This window comes from Armigeres subalbatus, chromosome 3 (assembly GCF_024139115.2).
Source record: "Armigeres subalbatus isolate Guangzhou_Male chromosome 3, GZ_Asu_2, whole genome shotgun sequence".
NCBI classification, from domain to species: Eukaryota; Metazoa; Arthropoda; class Insecta; order Diptera; family Culicidae; genus Armigeres; species Armigeres subalbatus.
The window spans coordinates 153079568-153087189 of NC_085141.1; the positions used below are offsets into that span (position 1 = coordinate 153079568).

The 7622-nt window shown below is 36.7% G+C and overlaps 3 long non-coding RNA genes across 3 annotated transcripts; 1 reads left to right on the forward strand and 2 right to left on the reverse strand.

Annotated features, from left to right (window-relative positions):
- The first annotated feature begins 899 nt into the window (after window positions 1-899).
- LOC134220140 (uncharacterized) lies at window positions 900-7405 on the forward strand. Its single transcript, XR_009981774.1, has 4 exons — window positions 900-1031; window positions 1097-2069; window positions 3262-4498; window positions 7008-7405. It is a non-coding gene; the product is annotated as an uncharacterized LOC134220140 (long non-coding RNA).
- On the reverse strand, window positions 4607-5426 carry LOC134219284 (uncharacterized). The gene is made up of 3 exons (XR_009981526.1): window positions 5325-5426; window positions 5127-5239; window positions 4607-5065 (listed from the first exon to the last, which is right to left on the reverse strand). It is a non-coding gene; the product is annotated as an uncharacterized LOC134219284 (long non-coding RNA).
- On the reverse strand, window positions 5851-6431 carry LOC134219769 (uncharacterized). The gene is made up of 2 exons (XR_009981658.1): window positions 6209-6431; window positions 5851-6143 (listed from the first exon to the last, which is right to left on the reverse strand). It is a non-coding gene; the product is annotated as an uncharacterized LOC134219769 (long non-coding RNA).
- Window positions 7406-7622: the final 217 nt, after the last annotated feature.

Genomic DNA, 7622 nt, shown 5'->3' on the forward strand with positions numbered 1-7622 from the left:
CGAAGCGCATCAAAATAAAGCTAGTCCAGTATTTTACTGAAGAGCAAACGCGAGTCCGAAATTTGTACCGAAGCGCACTTTCTTCAATACTTGACAAATGAAATAACTTCTAGTGCTGATCCTTGATAATTGAGCTGTATTGAATAGTAACAGGTTTTACTATTTTAGTCAGATTTTCATGTATAGTTTTTCTACGAAAATATACAATCATTTGGTGGCAAATCATTTAAGATAAATAGTATTATTTTTCCCAGTGTAGGAAAAGGTTTACTACACCACAAATCTAGAGTGCTTTGAAAATAGGTCGTATGTGCAAAAGAGAGTCTCTCTTTGGATCTATTCTCTTTCGATTATTACGAAACTATACAAAAGTTTACTTCGAATTTCTTGTTAGATATCCAAAGACAATAGCTTTGTTTATCATGCTGAAGTGGAAATGTAGTAAAACATGCAAAACTAGCCGATATATTAGCCTAAGAGAGCGTGACCAAAGAGAATCTCTCGTTTGCACATACGACCTATTCTCAAAGCAATCTAGAAATAATCTAAACGTTGTTTCGACCTGAATTTTCAGGTACATTTTACGTGCACACGTAACAGCAAATACTTCAGAAAATTCAGGTGAAACTTACGTGTCCGGTGAATTCTATCCAAAACTCTGGTAGAACTTACCTGATTTTCACGTAGAATGAAAATTCTATCGAAAAATCAGGTAAAAGTTACGTGAATTTCAGATGGAAAAAATCTACGTACTTTTTCAGGTGGAAACAACGTGCAGATTTTTTTGGGTGTATAGTATTGAAAATTTGGAATATCATAACTATATTTGTGTGTATGACACTCCTCTTCTGTGTAATGGTAATGGTGAGAGCTTTCAGCTTTCAGAGGCAACACATCGACAACGATATTATTTTGTGTTTACATTCTTCGAAGCTAAACAAATAGTTGCGTGAATTTTAGTTCTTATTAATCTATATTAATTCTAAATAGTTTGTACAAAAAGAAGTTGACTTAACAAGAAATGAATCCAGGTGATGCACTAACGGCGATCAAAGAAATGAATTTAACCAACGACATAATTCTATTTGTTCCACAGATGACTTTTGAGAGGAAATTCGCGGCGCTAGATCCTTTTAATGATGCCGTTGACAGTCAAGATCTTAGGCGTGAGTGGGAGGAATGGCACAGAGCCTTTGAGCTAATGCTAGAGCTGTGCAATGCCGATTCCCAGCATGAGAAGCTTGTGTTGTTGTTAGCTAATGGAGGAAGAGGGTTGCAGCGAATATTTTATAATTTACGTCCAACGCCGGACGAGGTTTACCCGAGCCCAGTGAAAGTTCCACTGATGCCAATTGAAGTGCCGGAGTACGATAACGCTATAAAGCGGTTGAATCGATTTTTTATTGGAAAAGGAATGAGAGGATCGAACTGGAAGTCTTCCGATCTATAAAACAATCGACCGACGAGACCATGAATCAATTTCTCCTGAGGCTACGGGCACAGGCGGCACGGTGTGACTTTCTCGAACGTGAAGAGAAGGAAATGATGCATCAAATAACGGTGGGCGCCCGTGATGAAAGAGTTCGCGATAAAGGGCTTGAAGATGTAATGCAACTCGATGAGCTGATTAATTACGCCATCAACAGAGAAATTTTGTCAAACAAAAAGGAAAATCGAAACCGTTCACTGAAGATCCCCCGGTGGCATTGACAGTAAACCAGGTTCAAAGCAAGAGGAAGTTACCTGATGAGAATGGCAGAAACTACGGAGCGAATGGCAGAAGTCAACGGATGACGAACAGAGGTGGACGAGTGGAATGTTCTCGGTGCGGGTCATCCAATCATACATCGGTTTCGACAAATTGCTATGCACGAAACGCCCGGTGCAACGGTTGTGGTAAACTAGGCCATTTCGTTAGAATGTGTAGGAACACCAGAACATCGAATTCTCGAATGGATGACCCTCGCTATAAACGCCGTCGACCGAATGCTGAAGCAAATACTGTTCAGCCAAATGGTGATTTGAAGGAGGAACTACCAGAACAAACTACTGTAAACCGGGACCAAAAGGTATTTTACTATAGATGAAAGTAGGGTATCTGTTCCCATATTAATAACAGCCCGTATATTAATCTCAACCGTCGATAAACCAAATAAAAAATCAATTTAATTACCATTTCTCACATCCTATGTACACAATAATGGATGGAACACATTCTTGAAAGCTTGTAATATTATTCAAGATTTTGTTTATGTATCAAATTATATGTATTATGAACCAAATTATTAAAAGATAAAATTATAAAGCACTTTTTTTCTTTTTCCTACCTCTGAACTGATGGTTTGATGCTCGGTTTGATGCACTGCTCGATTGCTACTAGCAGATTCATCTGTTTTCACGCCGTTATTTTCCACTCAATTTCAAGTCAACACAAATGTATTCTTTCAAAATTCACTTCACAACACATAACGCACATCACATTTTCACTATACATATAATTATACTTGAAAAACCAACGCGATTTCCTATAGTTTGATATAGGTTTATTACGAAAAACGTCTAAATTATCCCTGTCCATATTCCAAACTGTTTACATGGCTTGCAGTACTCTCAAGGGTTGCCGACCTAGATTTTTATTTAAAAAATGCTTGAATGAACTTTTACTGTGAAATTCAACTCTTATGTTTTTAAAATAAGGAATATCGAAAAAATTATCTAATACAAACATAAAATTAAACTGATCAGTTGAAAAACTACAACAAAAGCTGCAATTTTGTAATTATATTTCAACTCAAATACAAAACATCGACGAATTCGGCATCACTGCAATCATATCGTTACGTATACACACAAGTAACAGTGTGCGTATTTTATGTTGGAAACAGTATTATTGATATAGGTACAAGCATAGGATTAACTGTTTTTGAATGTTATTGAAATAGGTACATGGCGGTGATGATGTTGTTTAGCCAAATACTTTTAGAATGTGATAATAATTTCTTTTTTGAAGTTGCCAAATTGTTCTCAATTAAAAATTACGTGAGGCGAGCATAATTATTCTCATGTTTCTTGATTATTGGGTGAGAAATCAATGCATTTCATATGCGCATTGCCTTATTGTTATTGATATAGGAACAGATACCCTACATGTAATACATTTCACTGATAAATGCTCGATTAAATAAATTGAAATAGTTCTTTCTTGTCTTATTAAAAAAAAAAGAATAGAATAAATTGGTCTTTTGTTGTTTGTTGTCTTAGGTTGACGCAGTTGTTCAGAATAACGGAATAATAACATGCTTGATCGACAAGCTTCCTGTATCGTTTTTGATTGATTCTGGATCAGCAATCAACACTGTTACTGAGGAAGTCTGGGACACTCTTATTAACAGTGGGGCAACTCTGTATAAGCGTAAATTCCAATGCAACCGAACATTCACAGCGTATGCAACTCAACGACCGCTACGAGTACGCGCAATGTTCGAAGCCTGGATCTCGGTGAATGACAGTAAACCAAAATGTTATGCGGAGTTTTTCGTAATCGAAGAGGCGAATAAATCACTTTTGAGCAAAGCTACTGCCGAGTACCTCAAAATTTTGAAAATTGGGATAGATGTGAACAATATAAACGTAAGCACTGATCATTTTCCGAAGTTTCCGAACATCCAAATCAAACTATCGATCGATAAGTCAGTCGCTCCACGGAAACTCGCGTATTTGAAAATTCCAGAAGCAATGAAGGAAAAAGTGGATAATAAACTTACGGAAATGTTACGAGCGGACGTGATCGAGCCAGCCGAGGGCCGGCTGAATGGATTTCCCCTATGGTTGTCGTTCCGAAGGGTAAGAACGACATTCGGCTATGTATCAATATGAAGCATCACAATAAAGCCATCCAACGCGAACATTTCCCGCTTCCCGTCATTGAAACATTTTTAAATAAGCTTCGAGGTGCAACATACTTTTCCAAACTGGATATAACATCGGCGTATCATCACGTAGAGTTACATCCTAAGTCCAAGTTGCTCCTGCAACACAATCGCCATCATGCTCATCACCATCGAGGGACACACATGAATTGCCGATACCTGTATCTGCGAAAAGGAAGATTTCAAGTGAGTTGCAAAGTGATCAGGAACAACTTGAGGTGAGGCGTCCTACTAGAAGCCGGAAGTTACCTCGTCGATACGTACAAGTAATAAATGAAGGAGATTTTGATATTTTAGAGTAGAAGAAGGATGTAGAGTAGAGTGTGAGGGTAAAACATAAGTAAGATGGACCTTTTGAACTAAGAGTGTTACAACAAGGAGAGTTGTAGAGATTGAGGAAGTATGGTAGCTGGATGAGGGAGAACGGTGGAGAGTTAGGCGTAAGTAACGGGATGCAAAGGGTCTCAGGTGTACACCCGGAAGCGTGATATTTGTGAATAAATAAAATAACTAACGAGTTCAAATAGGTGTTGCTTATTCCTGGTGGCACGGTGGTTTCCATGAAGAAGGTAAGATTCTACAGACAGCACCAGCCATTCTTATTACCGGGTTATTTGCTAATTTTCGAACTGTCACTTTTAAGTTTAATTCTCCAAATGAGACAAATCCTTACACGGTAACTGGCTAGAACCCATTAATGGGTACTATGGTACCCATTTTCGGCAAAACCGCCACTACTCATTTAATGAGTAAAACCGGTTTACTCATTAATGGGTAAATCGACTTTCTGTCAAAAGATGGGTATAATTTTACCCATCATGCCAAAACTGTTTCTTTGCATAATGGGTAAATAAATACCCATTTTTTCAGAATGAATTTTACCACCGGAATTTCGGAATTTTGCGGATTTTTTTGCAGTAAAATTAAAAATCAGTAAAAAAAACACATTTTTATTAATCTTCTTGTTAATATAAGAGCACAAACAAGTTAAGTCACTATTAAAAATCCAAAAAGTTGTGATGACTGCTTCAGGCTTGATCCGGAGTCCGGATGCTTATGACAGGTGATAATCTTGTCCATGATTGCGATGGTTTGTCTCCGGACGATGATCCGCGTTTTCTGCCGGTCGCGCGTTCCTAGTTCAGATTCATCAACCAGTTTAAAGCATAATTCTAATGATTTATTTCAAATACTTACTGTTACACCTGTTGTGAAATCGGAAACCTGTTGTGATTTCGGTTCAGGCTGGCAAGAACCTGAGACAGCCTGGAAGGAACTATTTTCCTCTGGAACTCCATACTTTCGATGACCTATGAGTATAATTGAACAGTTTTATATGGTTTTATCATTAGTATAGTTAATATTAGATAAATAAAATTAAAGTAGTTTACTTACGTCCATACGAGCGCTCATTGATTGAATTATTCAACCGGGAGAAGACAGAAAAACAATTTGAAAATATTTGCAACTATTTTTTCACCCATTAATGGGTAAAACAATGCACATTTTTAAACTTCTTTCTAATTTTGAACATGGGTATTTTTTTACCCATTGAACAACTTTTAAAATTACCCCTTTTTAGACAGTTTCATAGATCATCAAAAAATGTATACTTTTTTACCCATTAATGGGTTTTAGCCAGTAACCGTGTACACGGTTGTTTGCAAAAACCCATTAATGGGTGAAAAAACACCCATTTTCGCTAGAAGTGCCTCTCTCCATTTAATGGGTAAAACCCTTGGTAAAACCTGTTTACTCATTAATGGGTAAAAGAGGTTTCTGTCAATAGATGGGTATTATTTTACCCTTTGGGAGGAAACAAATTTGTTGGAAAATGGGTAAATAAATACCCATTTGTGAAAACGAATTTGGCTAGCCGCAAGCTAATTTTTCTGGATTTATAATATATTTTTCAAGTAAATTAAAAATCAGTAAAATTTAAATTTTATTTATCAAATATATCGACCAGTACTTGTATATCAAATTCTTCTTAGGGCCGATTTCTTCACCTCCGCTTAGTGCTTAAACTACGCTTAGTGCTTAGGAGTTAAGCGGAGGTGAAGAAATTGGCCCTTAGTGATCGTTTTTCGGATGCTCCGCAACAGGAGCTGATCATCCTGCCATACGTCCTAAATGCTGTTTCCGGATGATGATCCGTTCCGTTCCGAACAGGGTTCATTTTCTCGGGGGAAGACCAGGTTCAGAATCATTAGCCTGTACGGTAGGATTGATTCTATAGTACAAAGATATAATTAGAAGATTTTCATACAAGGACTTACTTTTTCTGTAACTTTCCTTTACGTTCCTGAATTACGATCATTGCGGGTTGTCCAGACTGGAATGTAGAATGGAGATACTTTTTCCTTGAATTCCGCTAGCTGATGACCTGTATAATGAGGAATTTTAATAATATTTGTAAATATTGTATAAGAAAGTCGCATACCTACGATTACAAGCGTTTCCTAATTTTTTTCTTTCGGAAGAAACTGAAGACACATGAATTCGAAAGTGACGTCAAGTATTTTTTCACCCATTAATGGGTGAAAAAATATACATTTTATAACGACAAATATATTTTCAAAATGGGTATTTTTTTACCCATAGCATGATTGAGAAATTCCCCCATTTTGTGACAGATCGTAATGCTATTTGAAAATGGGTGTTTTTTACCCATCAATGGGTTTTCGCAAACAACCGTGCAAGTACCATACACTGTGCCACCAAAGTACTCTTTAATGGGTGAAAAAGTACCCACTATGAAGTTAAATAGTTCAACTCATTAAAAGAGTAAACAGCGTTTACTCATTAATGGGTAAACTGCTTGTATGTCAGATTAGCGAGTGATTTTTACCCATTATCCCAAAAAAAATTTATTGGAAAATGTGTAAAAATCACTCTTTATTATTTAAAAATTAAATTCTCCGAAATATAGAAATTAATCCTTATTATTTATTAAACGACAAACATGTTATAAAAAAAAGTAAGCAGAAAAATAATATTATTTATTCAATAAACGTAAATGCACATCATAACTTTAAACAAATCAATACATAGTTGTTTTTTCCACCGGAACTGCAGAGCACTTTGAACAGCTGCACCAGGAGCCAATGCCGGAATCGAGGGTATTCCTTATGACCGCCAATCGTCTTCGGCTGTCTGGTGCACTACCAGCAGCTGCCCCTGGGATCAACCGACACCGTCTTCGACTTCTCAATCTTTGGAACACCAGCTGTGTTCCGTGCCAAAGGTTCGCTGAAGACGACACTGTTGTTTGCTGTTAAACGTTTCAATCGTCGGGCTGAAAGAGACATAAATTAACGAATATTTAATAAAAATAATGGTAATTAAAGCAAGAACTATTACCTCTTCGACCATCAGCATCTTGGCTTGTTTGTTCATAAATTTTAACTTGATTTTCACTCTTTAATGAGTAAAAACATGGAACTTGAAAATGGGTTCAAAATACACATTATGAAAAAAATATAATTACTCATTATTTTGACAGTTTCATATATTGAAAAATAATGGGTGGTTTTTACTCTTTAATGAGTACTGTTGGGTTTACAGTGTAGGTGTGTCCTTATTAGTCTCTGATTTGACGTTTGTGGAGGTCAACTGCACTAAAGAGGCTGCACTCATAACAAAGAGATGAAGTGTCATAATTGGAACAGCGCATTTGCTGTCAAATCGGTT